Genomic DNA, 17,931 nt, shown 5'->3' on the forward strand with positions numbered 1-17,931 from the left:
CCAAACGATTAATATTATTAATTATAGCAAACTATTATTAATACATCCAAACGATTATTGTTATTATTAATAATACCAAACGTTTATTACTGCCATTATTAATACGCCGAAACGTACATTTTATAAATTATACCAAACGCGTATTACTAATATTGCCAAACGTTTATTATTATTAATAATCACACCAAAATTTTATTATTCTTAATGCACCGAAACAGTTATTATTAATACCACCAAACGTTTATTATTTCTGTTATTCATATGTCCAAACGTATATTATTATTATTTATTCTAAACGTTTATTATCAATTATATACCAACTGATTATTATTATTATTAACACTACCAAACGTATATTATTATTATTATTATTAACACTACCAAACAGATTATTATTATTGATACATCAAACGTAAATTATTATTATTATTAATACATCTAAACGTATATTATTATTATTAATACATCTAAACGTATATTTATGATTATTATTAATACATCCAAACGTAAATTATTATTATTATTAATACATCTAAACGTATATTCTTATTATTAATAAAACCAAACGTATATTATTATTATTATTAATACATCCAAACGTATATTATTATTATTAATACATCTAAACGTATATTTATGATTATTATTAATACATCCAAACGTAAATTATTATTATTAATACATCCAAACGTATATTATTATTATCATTAATAAAACCAAACGTATATTATTATTATTATTAATACATCCAAACATATTATTATTATTAATACATCCAAACGTATATTATTATTATTAATACATCCAAACGTATATTATTATTACTAATCAATCCAAACGTATATTCTTATTCTTATTAATACATCCAAACGTATATTATTATTATTATTAATACATCGAAACGTATGTTATTATTATTAATACATCGAAACGTATATTATTATTGTTATTAATACATCCAAACGTATATTATTATTATTAATACATCCAAACGTATATTATTATTATTAATACATCCAAACGTATATTATTATTATTATTAATACATCCAAACGTATATTATTATTATTATTAATACATCCAAAAGTATATTATTATTATTATTAATACATCCAAACGTATATTATTATTATTATTAATACATCCAAACGTATATTTATTATTAATAATACATCCAAACATATTATTATTATTATCAATACATCCAAACGTATATTATTATTCGTATATTATTATTATTATTAATACATCCAAACGTATATTCTTATTCTTATTAATACATCCAAACGTATATTATTATTATTATTAATACATCGAAACGTATATTATTAATATTATTAATACATCCAAACGTATATTATTATTATTAATACATCCAAACGTATATTATTAATATTATTAATACATCCAAACGTATATTATTATTATTAATACATCCAAACGTATATTATAATTATTAATACATCCAAACGTATATTATTATTATTATTATTATTATTATTATTAATACATCCAAACCTATATTATTATTATTTTTAATACATCCAAACGTATATCATTATTAATATTAATACATCCAAACGCATATTATTATTATTAATACATCGAAATGTATATTATTATTATTAATAATACATCCAAACGTATATTATTATTATTAATACATCGAAACGTATATTATTATTATTAATACATCGAAACGTATATTATTATTATTAATACATCCAAACGTATATTATTATTATTAATACATCCAAACATATTATTATTAATAATACATCCAAACGTATATTATTATTATTGATACATCCAAACGTATATTATTATTATTATTATTATTATTATTATTATTAATACATCGAAACGTATATTATTATTATTAATACATCCAAACGTATAGTATTATTATTATTAATACATCCAAACGTATATTTATGATTATCATTAATACATCCAAACATATATTATTATTATTAATATATCCGAACGTATATTCTTATTATTATTAATACATCGAAACGTATATTATTATTATTAATAAATCTAAACGTATATTATTATTAATACATCCAAACGTATAATATTATTATTAATACATCCAAACTTATACTATTAGTATTAATAATACATCCAAACATATATTATTATTATTATTAATACATCCAAACATATATTATTATTATTAATAATATATCCAAACGTATATTATTATTATTAATACATCCAAACAAATAATAATAATAATAATAATAATAATAATGATATTATTATTATTATTAATACATCCAAACGTATATTTATTATTATTAATAACACATCCAAACATATTATTATTATTAATAATACATTCAAACGTATATTATTATTATTAATACATCCAACCTTATATTATTATTATTAATACATCAAAACGTATATTATTATTATTAATACATCCAAACGTATATTATTATTATTAATACATCCAAACGTATATTATCATTATTAATACATCCAAACGTATATTATTATTATTAATACATCCAAACGTATATTATTATTATTATTAATACATCCAAAAGTATATTATTATTATTATTAATACATCCAAACGTATATTATTATTATTAATACATCCAAACGTATATTATTATTATTAATACATCCAAACGTATATTATTATTATTAATACATCCAAACGTATATTATTATTATTAATACATCCAAACGTATATTATTATTATTAATACATCCAAACGTATATTATTATTATTAATACATCCAAACGTATATTATTATTTTTAATACATCCAAACGTATATTATTATTATTACTACATCCAAACGTATATTATTATTATTAATACATCCAAACGTATATTATTATTATTAATACATCCAAACGTATATTATTATTATTATTAATACATCCAAACGTATATTATTATTATTAATACATCCAAACGTATATTATTATTATTAATACATCCAAACGTATATTATTATTATTAATACATCCAAACGTATATTAGTATTATTATTAATACATCCAAACGTATATTATATATTATTATTATTAATACATCCAAACGTATATTATTATTATAATTAATACATCAAACGTATATTATTATTATTAATACATCAAACGTATATTATTATTATTAATACATAATATATTATTATTATTAATACATCCAAACGTATATTATTATTATTAATACATCCAAACGTATATTATTATTATTAATACATCCAAACGTATATTATTATTATTATTAATACATCCAAACGTATATTATTATTATTAATACATCCAAACGTATATTATTATTATTATTAATACATCCAAACGTATATTATTATTATTAATACATCCAAACGTATATTATTATTAATAATACATCCAAACGTATATTATTATTATTATTAATACATCCATACGTATAATAATAATAATAATATTATTATTATTATTATTAATACATCCAAACGTATATTATTATTATTTTTAATACATCCAAACGTATATCATTATTATTATTAATACATCGAAACGCATATTATTATTATTAATACATCCAAACGTATACTATTATTAATACATCCAAACGTATATTATTTGCGTATAATTAATACTTCCAAACGTATATTATTATTATTAATACATCTAAACGTATATTATTATTGTTATTAATACAAACGTACCGTATATTATTATTATTAACACATCCAAACGCATATTAATATTATTAATGCATCCAAATGTATATTACTAATATTAATAATACATCCAAACGTATCTTATTATTATTATCAGGATTAATACATCGAAACGTATATTATTATTATTAATACATCCAAACGTATATTATTATTATTATTATTATTAATACATCCAAACGTATATTATTATTATTAATACATCCAAACGTATATTATTATTAATAATACATCCAAACGTATATTATTATTATTAATACATCCAAACGTATATTATTATTATTAATAATACATCCAAACGTATATTATTATTATTAATACATCCAAACGTATATTATTATTATTAATACATCCAAACGTATATTATTATTATTAATAATACATCCAAACGTATATTATTATTATTAATACATCCAAACGTATATTATTATTATTAATACATCCAAACGTATATTATTATTATTAATACATCCAAACGTATATTATTATTATTAATACATCCAAACGTATATTATTATTAATAATACATCCAAACGTATATTATTATTATTATTAATACATCCAAACGTATATTATTATTATTAATACATCCAAACATATATTATTATTATTATTAATTCATCCAAACGTCTATTATTATTATTAATACATCCAAATGTCTATTATTATTATTATTATTATTATTATTATTAATATATCGAAACGTCTATTGTTGTTATTAATACATCCGAACGTATATTATTATTATTAATACATCCAAACTTATATTATTATTATTATTTATACATCGAAACGTATATTATTTTTATTTATTCGTCCAAACGTATATTATTATTAATAATACATCCAAACATGTATTATTATTATTATTATTATTAATATATCCAAACGTATATTATTATTATCATTATTATTATTAATTCATCCTAACGTATATTATTATTATTAAGGCAAGTAGAACCGGTAGTGGTAACAGGTAACCCATTCCTGACCGTTACCTATGGCAAAAATGACCACCTCTTTTATGATCACTATCCCTGAGCGGTTGGTTTTGATTTAAATTGTTTTCTGTCTCACCTTAGTTTTTGACAAGAAATAACTTCATTTTATCGTATACGTTTTGCAGTATTTTTTGCTGTTGCTTTTCTTGCTTGAAGTTCTTGGCCAAGGAATTGGGTTGTAAGGAATTGGAGACTGAGGAAGAGGCCCATCCCTGGCTAAACAAAACCCTCAGACTGATGATAATTCCTTACGCGAGCCCCCAGGGGTGATGGATTGTGCAGCACTGTGGTAAGGCAGTACAATCCAGCCAAAGGCCTACCACTTTTAGGTTTAGTCTGGGGTTAACTTTCCGAATTACACCCAACTGACGGCCACTGAAAATTATAAGCTCATTACTGAACTTGTAATTCTAAGCTCTTTTTCTTCTATAAATGTGAATATAATAGTTTAGTTGACCCTTTAAAATTAAAATAACTTTTTTTTTTTTTTCGTACATGGGAATAGAATTCTACCTTCTAGGCTTAAATTTCTTGCCTCCTTGTCTGTTAAGTGGGACTCGATAACTTTCCCGCTTGCATATTTCCGTTCCTATGGGTAATCCTGGGGGAGGCGGTGGCTGAATCGATAGAGAGGCGGCCTGCTGTCCTGATGGACCCAGGTTCGAATCCCGGCTGGGGCAGGGAACAGGTTAAGGATTTGAATGTCATAAAAGCGGACTTTCCTGATCTACCAGATGACCCGCCGACATGTCATAAAAGTACCCTCGCTAATACCAATACACCAGTCCTGTATGAGGCAGCCCTAGCATGTATTCAATATGGACGGTGGGTGTTAGCCCCGAAGTGGTGACATGTGGAGGTGTAGGAGGACTACCGGGCCTTGGGATAGACTACTTCCCTCGAGATATAGGCCCTGAAGCCTTTGCTCAGAGTCGGACACATTAAAAAAAAAAAAAAAATCATCTCATGACCAGGAAGTTCCCTTAGCCAGGAACAACGCTCGTTCCGTCGTTTCAAAACTAACCATAGGTTTTTCTCTAAAATATCCTCTAATTTGTTTCCCAGGCTAAATTACTGCTTTGTTATACCCACACCTTACCTATGCCACTAGGGCTGCTTGGCTGAGGTGGCTGGCTGTGGTGCTGAGACGAATACCCATACAGAACGGAAATATGCTGCCCGCTTGTGGTCATGGCATCAATTGTGACCAGTGCTGGCGCCAAGTAACCAAAGTGAGCGGCTGGGGTTCACGAGTTTCCGATATTTAACAGGGGAAGTACAGGTAAATATAGAGTAAATGTATTTGTGTAGCATGTAATATCTTAGACTTAGGTGTGATAAAGTGTTTGATAGCAAATACTCAGCAATATGTAACCTTTGGTGCTAAATTACGATGCTAATATAAGCTGATAAATACCTACAAATGTCCTGATTGCGGGTATTTCTCGCCTCTTCAGTTTTACGGCCAGTATGCAGTTATAGAAATACACTGCTACAAGGATGGAAGAAGTGGTTTATCTTACCCAGAGTGTATGGTGTGTACAGCATCACGTGTATAGTGTATGGTGTGTACAGCATCCCGTGTATAGTGTATGGTGTGTACAGCATCCCGTGTATAGTGTATGGTGTGTACAGCATCACGTGTGTAGTGTATGGTATGTACAGCATCACGTGTATAGTGTATGGTATGTACAGCATCACGTGTATAGTGTATGGTGTGTACAGCATCCTGTGTATAGTGTATGGTGTGTACAGCATCACGTGTGTAGTGTATGGTGTGTACAGCATCACGTGTGTAGTGTATGGTGTGTACAGCATCACGTGTATAGTGTATGGTGTGTACAGCATCACGTGTGTAGTGTATGGTGTGTACAGCATCACGTGTGTAGTGTATGGTGTGTACAGCATCACGTGTGTAGTGTATGGTGTGTACAGCATCACGTGTGTAGTGTATGGTGTGTACAGCATCACGTGTGTAGTGTATGGTGTGTACAGCATCACGTGTATAGTATCCTAAGGCCGCCATAATAAACATCCGTGGTAAATATTTTTGTACGTACTGTACTTAGTAAATAAGGAGGAGGGGAGAGTCTCATTCTCCTAAGTCTTTTATTGCATCAGCGTTAAAATAAACTAACCTAACCTGATTTAACCTAATCTAACCAAACCTGATTTTAACCAGATGCGATAGATGTGTTGAAAAGAGAAATTGCTTAAAAACACAAAACTGAATAATGAACATATTAATTGCAGTGTTTGTTAGCTGGTGTAATTCCAATATAATACCAGTTTGGTAAGTAATTGTTATATACAGTGGCGCCCCTCAAGTTACAAGGGCCGCCGGTAGGCTACATATTAACCTCATGTCAGGTGTAACTCCAAACCTTGTCTGTCAGTCCATTAAACCCTTTACTGTGTTGTATAGTGTGTAGAAGTCTGACCCTCACTTAACCCCAACCCCACCCCAAAACAAATGGATATTGCCCAAACATACTTACTGACATGATTCTTATAACATTAAACATATCCTCTATTCATTCGCCAATAAAACATTACATAAAAGTGTAACATCATAAGGGCATAAAGGAACAAATTGTCAGTCACCTTGACAAACGACAATGACTGGCCTGCCTTTCTTCCTGTGGTAGAAAAGTATAGTTTACCAAGTTCTTGTCCGGTATTTGCAAGTAGTACTGCTTCATCAGCAAACAACAAATTTGAGATATTCCATCCATCACCATTCATTACCAACGCCATCCCTCTCTCCATTACTGGTGTTTTTACTTCTCTCATCACCCCATCCATATATATATTGAACAACCGTGGGGACATCACACAACCTTGTCGCACGCCCGCACCGATCGTGAACCATTCACTTAGATGCCCACTAATCCTTACATATGCTTCACTATACCACCATGAAAACTCTTGACGGCACCTAGCAGCTTACCATCTACACCGTACATGCGCAAAACCTTCCACAACACTTTTCTATCTACTTTGTCTCATTAATAAGGGAAAAAGACAAAAGAAATGAAATGAAAAGGAAAATGGAAAGAACGGAAAACAAAGAAAGGGATAAAAAGTAATGATAGAACGAGACAAAAGAAAATGATGGGGAAAATGAAGAAAACGTGAAATAAAGGACAGGAAAGGGTAAAAAATAAAATGCGTTATAGGTGGTAATAATGTTAACTCAGTACAGGTGTAGTAGATTCCCAGGCCGCTGCACCTGACTCCGTTCCTCTCTTGCCCCTTTTATAACTTCTGATGTTCTAATATAGTAAAGAAAGACACGAGAAACGAAGAAAAGAAAGGGAAAGAGAAAAAGGGAGGAGACGGAAGGAAAGAAATGAGAAATGCAGAAAATAAAGAAAGGCAACAAAAGTAAAAGGTGAAGTAGAAAGGATGGAAAGGAAGGAGAGTGTGCGTGGTCTGGCATAGGGTTGACCTGGGTACACCTGTGGTAGTCTCAGGCCGCTACACCTTACTCCATCTTGTCTCCTACCACTCTTGTACCTTGTGATGCCCTGATGTACTGCTGCATGGCATCTAATATATCTAATGATGATGATGGTGTTAATGAAGATGATAAAGTTGATTTTTGTTAACTGTTTTGTGAATGATAATGATAGTGATGATAGTGATATAATAATGATGATGATGTGGTGATGATGATGATGATGATACTGGTATTAGTCAAGGTGATTGAGTCGATTCTGATCCTAACTGGTTGAAGGAAGATGATGACAGTGATGGTGGTGATGGTGATGATGATGATGATGATGATGTTGGTATTAAAGATAATATAATTCAGTAGTGATAACTTTTTGGAGGAGGATGTGATAATGGTGATGATGATGATCATAGTGATACTGATAATGATGATGATGATAATGAAGATACTGGTATTAGAGAAGGAGATTAAGTCGATTCTGATCCTAACTGGTTGAAGGATGATGATGATGATGATGATGATAATGATAGTGATGATGATGATGATGATGATGATAATGATAGTGATGATGATGATGATGATGATGATGATACTGGTATTAGAAAAGGCGATTAAGTCGATTGTTATCCTAACTGGTTGAAGGATGATAATGCTGATGATGATGATAGTGATACTGATAATGATGATGATGATGATGATGATAGTGATACTGATAATGATGATGATGATACTGGTATTAGAAAAGGTGATTAAGTCGATTGTTATCCTAACTGGTTGAAGGATGATAATGATGATGATGATACTTGTATTAGAAAAGGCGATTAAGTCGATTCTGATCCTAACTGGTTGAAGGATGATAATGTAGTGGTGATGATGATGATGATAGTGATACTGATAATGGTGATGATGATGATGATGATGATGATGATGATGATTAAGTCGATTCTGATCCTAACTAGTTGGAGGAGGAGGAGGAGGATGACATTAATAAAGATAATATAATTAATTAATGATAACTGTTTGGAGGAGGATGTGATGATGATGATGATGATGATGATGATGGTGGTGGTGGTGGTGGTGGTGCTGGTGGTGGTGATGATGATGACGGTGATTATTAGTGTGATTATGATGTACGTTCATATTGATGATAACTTCGTCTTGCCTCCTACCTCTCTCATGTAGCGAAGAAAGAAAGGAAAGAAAGGCAACAAACATGAAAGAACTGAACGTGTAAAGAGATGAAAGACAAGCATTTAGAAAAATGATAAAAATGGAGAAGGAAGGAAAAGAGACGAAGAAAGATTGGAAAAGAAACGGACAGAATGGAAAAGACGAGAAACATTAATTTTACGTAAATAGAAGAAAAAAGAACGACAGACAGGAGGAGAGAGAAAAAAAAAGATATAAAGGTAAAAGTTTGAACTCAGTACACTTGTAGCAGAGTGCCAGGCCGCGCCACCTTATTTCATCTCGCCTCCTGCCCCTCTTGTAGCTGCGATGCTATGATTTATTGCCTAAATGTTTGTAGATGATGATGATGATGATGATGATGATTATGATTATAACAATGACGGTGAAGGTGAATACGATAAAAGTGATGGTGATCGTAGCGATGATGACGATGATGATGATGATACTTGTGATGATGATGATACTTGTGATGATGATGATACTTGTGGTGATGATGCTTGTGGTGATGATGGTAGTGCTGGTAAAGCAGGTTAATAGGGGATGATATTCTTATTTCCTATCGCCTGCCACCTCTCTTGTACAGTGCAGAAAGAAAGGATGAAAAAAATGATAGAATTGGGTGAAAGAAAAAGAAATAATAGGAAAACAAAGCTCGACATAATTGGAAAAAAAAATCAATACAAAGAAAAAAGAAAAATAAGATCTAATATAGAAAATGATAATGAAAGGGAGACAGGAAGTAGAAATTAAACCAGTGTGATGAAAAGAATATTAAATGAAGAAAAGGTAATGAACGGAAAAAAGAGAAAAGCAAAAGAACAAAAAATACGCATAAACCAAGAGAGAGAGAGAGAGAGAGAGAGAGAGAGAGAAGAAATAAAGATGGAAATAAAAAGGAACCCAGTGTGAGGCTAAGGGTGGAACATCAGACACCTTTATTAGAGTCCCAGGCCGCCCCACCTTACTTCACCTTGGCTCCTACCTGCTTGTTGTTATATTGCTGTAATATAGTGGAGAGAGAGAGAGAGAGAGGTACTGGGTGGAATTACACCCTTATAAGTCACAGGTCACTCCACTTTACTTCACCTTGGCTCCTTCTCTTGTTCCTTTATTCCAGTAATACAATAAAGACAGACAGGAGAAGGGAATAAAGAACTGGAGTGAGAGCGAAATGGAGAAAGGACAAAGAAGGAAACAAGGAAAACAGACAATGAATGAGAGAAAATGAAAAAAACGCAACGACAAAGAACGTAGAGAGAAAGAGGAAAAAACTGAAAAATAAATTAAAGGAGAATGAGAAACATACAAAATGTGAAAAAATGGGAGAATGAAAGACAGAAACTGGAAAAAGTAAATAAAGTATAATTGGTAAAGGTGTGAGCTCAGTACAGGTGTAGTAGAGTGCCAGGCCGCTGCACCTTACTTCATCACCCTTCCTACCTCTCTTGTTGCTTGTGATGCTGTAAAATAGTAGGAAAAAATGTAGATAACAACATAAAATGAGACAGAAAGGAAGAAAGGATGAAAGAAAATTACGAGAAATGAGACTGAAAGATATGTTGATAAAAATGATACGAAAAGAAAAAACGAAAAACCAAAAGGGGGAAGAACAAATCAACTGAGACACAAAATAAAAAATAACGAAAGAAAAAAAGAAAGACAAAGAGAAAGAAATAAAGAAGAGTGAACGCCTATATATATATATATAAGTCCAGGTGTTAACTGGATACAGGTGTAGTGGAGTGCCAGCCGCTGCAACGTACTTCACCTCGCCTCCCAGCTCTCTTGTAGCTTCTGACGCTGTAGTGTGTTGCAGACACAACGAAAAAGGGAAACACGAAAGTGTAGGGGACAGAAAAGGAAAAGAAAAAGACAGGAAAAAGCGTTGGTGAAAGAAAGAAAAGGGAGACAGAACGAAAGGGGGAAGAAAGAAAGTGATGGGGACAGAAAAGAAAAAGACAACGACAGGAAAAAGCAATGGAGAAAGAAAGACAAGGGAGACAGAACGAAAAGGGAAAAAAAGTAAAGGGGACAGAAAATAAAAGGAAAAACATAGGAAAAAGCAATTGTGAAAGAAAGAGAAGAAAATAGAAATGCAGGTAAAAAAACGGAAGGCAAAAAAGAAATAAAGAAAAGGAGAATTAAGAACAATAATGAGCCAAACAGACAGAAGCCAGAAAGCAAGGAAGAGAACCAGTAAGATGTCCACAGTTATAAGTGGTGGCAGGAGGTGTGGGCGGCGTAGATGGCAGGTAGGACACGTGTGGTAGTGTCAGCCGCTCTACCTTCCTCCATATCGCCTCCTACCCATCTTGCTGTTTATAATGCTTTAATACTCTGTACATTTTATCTTGGCACAACACTGCCATCTCTCCATCTTGAATGCTGAGCTGTAACAAACGAGTCTAGAATATAGTGAAAGTCATGAAGAAGTGCTATGGACAGGATGTAGAGCAATAGTAGTCTTAATATACCATTGAACGCCAATAAGTTTTATGCAACATGACGAATATAATAATGATGATGTTAACCTTACTTCATCTCACCTCCTGCTGCCCGTGTACCTTGTTAGGGAATATGATGGAGGGAAAAAGAAAGAAAGATGGGAAAGAAGCAATGGCAAAGAAATTAATAAAAGGAACCGGATGATATAAAATGAGAAATAACGTACAGAAATAAGAAAGATAATGTGAAAGAATTTGAGAGGTAGAACAAAGCTGGATAAAAGGAAGACCAAAAGGCGTAAGAGAGAATGAAAAGGAAAAAGAACGTGTGAAAGGACATTAAGAAATAAACGGTGAGAAAAAAAGAATCAGAAAGAAAGAAAAAACAAGAGAAAGAAAATGAGAATGAAAAGGCGGAAATACCTCTGAATGGGGCTGAACTCGGTACACCTGTCACAGCGTGCCAGGCCGCTCCACCTTACTTCATCTCGCCTCCTGCCTCTCTTGTACCTTGTTATGATGTATTATAATGCAGAGGAAGGGAGAACAACAAAAGAAAAAATGATGATGATGATGATGATGATGATTATAATTATTATTGACAATTAAGTGATGATGGTAATGACTGTGATGGTAACTGTGTTGGTTATTTCGTAATACTGATGTTGATGAAAATGATTACACGGAAATTGATGATGATGATGATGGTGACAATGATGATGATGGTAATGAAAAAAAAGATGACCACCTTATCTTCGCCTGGGTTGCAGAGAGTCGGGGACCGGGCCCTTTGTTAGTTCGGTCAGAAAAGATTTGTCTTTTACGTAGGTGAGCGGGCGGTGTCAACCACTTGGAGAAGGGTTTGTAGGGGGGTTGGGTGTATTATAGAAGTGGCTCAAGGTCCGGAGGTCCCCTAAGGGGGCGGCTGGGGCAGGGTCTGGGTTAGGGTAGGTGTGTCCTGTCCTCAGTCGGAAAGTATCGGGACAACGAAGAATGTAGTGTAACAGAGGGAAGGACGATTCATTGTTGTAATGGTTACAGGTCTCGTTGGGGCTGTTGTTTATTGTGGTGTTGCGGCAGTTGTAGCCTAGTCGGAGGCGACGTAGGCGTGTGAGGAGTCTGTTAGGGGTGTATTTGGTGGCCATGATAGGTTCATTTTGAGTCGCTGCTGCGTACCACTGTCCAGAAGCAGACTCGTTGGAGGCACAGGTTTGGTGTTCTTCTATGACTAGGTGGGTACTCTGTCTATTAATAGCAAGTTTGATTTGGGAGAGGCTGATGGGGATATTGATATCAATACAAGGGTGGGCGGTGGCTGTTTTCGCTGCTCTGTCGGCTTGCTTATTGCCGTAGATGCCGACGTGGCTGGGTACCCAGTGTTTAATTATTGATTTGCCTAAGTTAGCAATGCACGAGGCTGTGTGTAGTATATCATAAATGATTTTCGTGTTGTCTCGGCGGTTTGGATGGCGGAGGACATAGATGGCTGAATAATGATAGTATTTGCTGTCCAATTGTTATGGTATGTTCCAGGGCTTTGGTGATAGCATCCAGTTCTGTCTGGTGGGTTGAGGCTCCATTGCTCTCTCTAGCTCTGTATATCCTATCGCCGGATACAAAGGCTGATCAGGCCCTGGGTTGTTCCACTGAGCCATCGGTGTAGTATGAGACTGAGTCGGGTTGTGAGAGTGGCTGTTCTTTCCAGGGGTACCAGACGTAGGCGTTGGGTGGCGTGTGACCCTCGCCGGTGACTTTGGGCACTACAGATTTGAAGGGGAGCGGTGTCCATGGTGCAGGGTCCTGTATGTCGATGCTGGCTGTGTCTGGATCTTGGGTTATCTGATGGGATATGTCGAGGGTTCTGATTCCTCGGATGGTGCAGTGGAACCAGTTTTTTGTGAGTTGGTCAGGGTGTCTGTTGAGTGAGGCCTTTATATGATACAGGGGGGAGAGTGGGGAAGCTTTGTACGCCAGTGTGGCTGTCAGCCCAGCGGTTCTTGCCAGTATACGGTGTTGCAGAGATTCGACCTCGAATTCCATACGGAGATTGCGGAGGCAGGTCTATCGAGGGGGAGCCTGTGATGATGCGAAGTGCCTCGTTTTGGACGACTTCGAGCTTGGCGCTGAGGGAAGCATCAATGGTGGTTAGAGCTGGTGCACAATATTCAATGATGGATCTAATGGCTTGGATGTAGAAGAGACGTAGTACCCGGTAGGAGACTCCATTACCCTTACCCACTAATGCTCATACGGCACAGAGGCGGAGTTTTATTCTTTCTCTTATGTGATCGGTCTCTTTCAGAAAGGTAAACCTTGTGTCGAACCATTTGCCCAGGAATACATGGGAGTCTACACATTCAATCGGTGTGACACCAAGGCATAGACGTTGTGTGTGTGGGGGGGGGGCATTCCGAATGGAAGGGCTTTGGTCTGACGAGATTAGCACAATCTTGATCTAGGTGTGACGAGGCTGTTTGTACTCGGGTGTGGTAAGGCCCTCTATTAATGTTCCAAGATTTAAGTTCAGGAGGCTCTCCATTAGGGTGTTGAAGAGGGTTGGACTGATGGTGCTGCCCTGTGGGGTGCCGTTCCAGTGTTTGTGGAAGGAGGATGATCGCCCTTGGAAGTGGACTAGCGCCTCCAGGTCCTTGAAGAAGTCCTCGAGCCAGCAGAGGAGACGTCCACTCACTCCTTTGCGAGTGAGGGCGGCAAGGATGGCTTCAGGGCAAGCAAGCTCGAAGGGCCAGTCCCCGTCCTCCTCGTAGCTCTGTGAGGAAGGTGGCGAAGCACTCTGCGGAACCTCTCCCTTTGTTGTATGCTAAGAGGTAGTCGTGTGGGGCACCCGTGATCCACTGAAGGCGGCGTAAGACCATTCGTTCTGCAGTTTTGCTGAGGCACCTTAAGAGAGAGATTGGTCGATAGGCATTATTGTCTTTGGGCTTGGGAATAGGTTGCATAGCCGCCTTTTTCCATGCTGTGGGGAGCCGTCCTTCATTCCAGGAGTGGTTCAGCAACCCAAGGTTGGCTTCTCGAGCAATGGGGCCAGTGTTGGGTATCATAGAGTATGTGATTCAGTCCAGGCCTGGTGCTGTGTCTGTGCCTGATTTGAGAGATTCCTCGAGCTCATGGATGGTGAACGGGTGGTCTGTTGTGTTAGGTTGAGCTTTTGCAGTGATAATCGGTGCTTCCTTGGTGTAGGGCATCCTGTCGTGCTCTGGTGGTCCGTGGCAGATTCCTTGGGGATGTGTGAGCAGCGAATGTTGCTGCTAGTCTTTCAGCTTGTCCTTGAGGGTCAATGTGGGTGGGGGACCTGGCCGAGGGGGGGGGGACCGAAACTGCTCAGAGTTTTTTCCATAGTGTGCCTAACTTAGTGTGTGCTACTAGGGAGCGGCACCACTCGAACATTTACTTTCTTCTATCCTGTTTTTCTCCGTGGTGGTGAGGCTGGCGACTGCTTGAAGGTATTTCCTGCCTTCAGGAGTGGAGTTGGCTCAGTATAATCTTTGCTCTACGGTATTAAGACGGTGATTTAGTTCTTTTACCCTGTCACAATAGAACCAGTGGTCCTTGTAATGGCGGTGACAGTTGGAGGTCAGCGGGATGGATATGTCTGCTGCAGCCTGAATGGCTGAGGTAATTTGTGCCTCATGTTCGTCAAGGTGTTGTGAGGGCTGTAGTGGGGTTAATATTTTTTCGAGGAAGGAATGGAAGAGAATCCAGTTTGCCTTCTTTGTGTTACTACATTGGGTGTGGTCCTGGGGGTTTTGGTGGTGGAGGGTTTACTCAGGCGAGGAAGAGATGAAGATGTCGTGATGATCGGATGTGAGGGTCGGGTGTATGTTCCATTGAGCAGTGGAGGCATGTATGGTTGTGGAGGCGAATGTTAAGTCGAGGCGTCATACCTGTAGGTGGGTGGGTTCGGGTGGGGCTTCTGTTGAGGGGTGTGTGATCTCGTCAGTCTCGTCCAGGAGCGCGTTTATGTGTCGACCGGCCTGGTTTACATGGGCTGTGGGATCCCAAAGCCAAGGGTGATGCGGTTAAAATCGCCTCCAGTGAGGGTGGTGGTTGCGAAGTTAACGGCAGGTGTGAATTGCTCTGCGAGGTTTAATTCTATCACTGGCTTGCAGTAGACGTTAAAGACTTGCAGTTTTCCAAGTCCCTGAGTGTGACACTAACACCCTGCAGGTACTTCTGTTCCTTCTCCACAGTGAGGAGGGGGTCGTGTTGGTGTGGCAAGAATACGATTTTTTACGAGAATCGGCACAGGTCTGGGGGCCGTTGCCAGCATTGGGAGGGATTTAGGGGTGAACGCTCTCGAGTATGAAGGAATGATGAGCTGGTATGAGAGGTCTCTTGGAGGAGGAGAAAGCGTCTACTTTGTCTCGATGTGCAACTTTCTCTAGTAGTGTTCGTTTATTCTTGAGCCTTCGGGTGTTTCACTGGACAATGTTGGAGAAGGTGTCGGGAGGGCTGTATTGTCACGTGTTGATGGGGGGAAGGGGGAATGTCTGGAGCCATCACCAGTTCTGTGGTCGTCGGGAAGGCGTCTTGTTTTGGGACCAGGAAGACTGGAGTAGGGGGTGTCCGCAGGCGAGGCTGGGGTCTCACAGACTCTGCAGGAGCCCTTCGTGGTGAGGGACGGCGAGGGGGTTGGCAAGGTCGTCTGGTCGAGGCAGCTTCGTGTCCCGAGTTCTGAGGGTCTGTAGGGCAGATGGAGTCATCAGTGGGCATGTTTTGCTGGGTGCTGAAACTCTGTGTTTGTTTTCTTTGTGACGAGTACAAAGTCATCTTCTTCCTCTTTGGCAAGGGGAGCGTGCGTATGCACCGGCTTGACCTCGGTGAGGAAGGTGGTTTTCGGGGTTAGCTTGTGAGATGGCTCGATTCCAGCTGTCGAAGGTTGGTAGAATTGCTGGAGTGACGTCCATATCCAGGTCAAGATGTGTATTATCTTGGGAAGGGCAGGAAAAGGTCGTCTTTGTCAGAGGCTGCAGGAGGACTTGCTGCATCAGGGTTATCAGCTCTCTGTTTCTTAGATTCTCCTTCTGAAGTCTCTGGGGTTCTTGGTCGTTTGGGGTCAGCAATAGGTTTATGGGACTGGGTCTTTTTCGAAGTGCTGGAGACTTTGGTGAAGGATGGTGGCTTGCCGCTGCTACTCGTCGACTGCTTCAGGGGTGGGATTTTCTGGATGACTCCTTTAGAAGTGTTGGTCATTGGACGAGGTTTGGTTGGCTCGCTGTACCGGTAAAGAGGGAGGGAAAGTTGTTGGCCAGGCCTACGTATGCCGGTCGTCCTCAATGCTGGGTTTTATCCTCCCTCACTCTCTATAGAGCCTCGTGAGGAGGGATCCCCTGCACATATACCGGACTGCCCCTCATGGGGAACCTAACATTATCAGCGGTTTGTCATCCTGCCACTCCCTGGCTCCCTAGTCACCTTGTGACCCCATTCGTGATGGCCCTAAACGGCCTTCCCTCAGGGTTCAGTTTGCAGATAGCGGAATGACAGGAAATCCTACGGCTTGGTTGGGTAAAGATATCAAGGGATAGGGGAGACAGTGCGTAGCATGTTGGAGGTATGGGTAATTGTGTGGGAGGTGGGATGGGGCATTGTGGGGGGTGGGGTGGGGTATTGTGGGGGGTGGGGTGGGGCGTGTGGGGAGAGGGTTAAGAAAGAAAGGTGGGTGGGAGCAGGCACCTGTCCTGCCTTGCTGCAGTAACAGCTGCCTGATAAGACAAGCAGTGTAATGTGCAGTAATGTGGTAGCAAGCCGGGATGAAGTCTACGGGATCGTATTGCCAAGTTCCACTATCCCAGCAAAGTGTCGGATCGAAGGTTCCTGCAGTGATGCCGTTGCAGCTGCTGGAGCGGATCTGGATGGAGCCAGATGCCGTTGGACTGTGGCCAGTCTCATGTCCTTATTTGTCATGTTATTTTTCGTCTCTGCAGACGGTTTTATGCAGCGCAAAGGTAGACTTTTGGAACTGGAGGGGTTGGGTATCGTCTACGGTAACCCCTGCTCTACTAGGGGCTGCCACCTGAAGAAAAAACCTGTGTTGTCACCATCGGCTGAAATATTACATTACCACATCGTATGTGCAGGTGTATCATGTCATTCTTCCCAACCCCCTGCCACCTGAT

Source organism: Coenobita brevimanus, chromosome 96 (genome assembly GCF_032717465.1).
Source record: "Coenobita brevimanus isolate Jiangsu-jjx chromosome 96, ASM3271746v2, whole genome shotgun sequence".
NCBI lineage: Eukaryota > Metazoa > Arthropoda > Malacostraca > Decapoda > Coenobitidae > Coenobita > Coenobita brevimanus.